Source organism: Myotis davidii, unplaced genomic scaffold (assembly GCF_000327345.1).
Source record: "Myotis davidii unplaced genomic scaffold, ASM32734v1 scaffold16, whole genome shotgun sequence".
Classification (NCBI taxonomy): domain Eukaryota; kingdom Metazoa; phylum Chordata; class Mammalia; order Chiroptera; family Vespertilionidae; genus Myotis; species Myotis davidii.
In genome coordinates, this window is record NW_006287821.1 from 1,188,747 (window position 1) to 1,189,184 (window position 438).

Consider the following 438-nt stretch of genomic DNA (forward strand, 5'->3'; position numbering starts at 1 on the left):
ATCAGTTAGATTTGCAGTTGGGTTCAATGCAGAGGTATAGATACAAAATACAAAGGTAGAGGTAGAAATACAAAACAAAGACTCAGATCTCTCTTCTAAAAAACAAAAACAAATCCTGTGATATTCTTGAGGCCACAAGACGTGCCCTTATAAACAAATTAGAAGAAAATACAAGATGTCAGGTCTCAGCAAATGACAAAATGTTTGGCATCAATAACAATTTTTTAAAACTACAGAGATATAGAAAAGGGAAACACAAATACAGTCCAGAATTACTGGGATACATTACTTAAGGGAGTGAGATTGGTTGTGGTCTGGGAAGATAGGTAAGATTTAGTTTATCAGAGAGGAGGAAAGAAGGCACAAGTTTCAAGGGGCAGTGGTGGGAAAGCTCTACTAATTAATGGGAGACCTAAAAGGCTCAGCAAAGATAGAAGA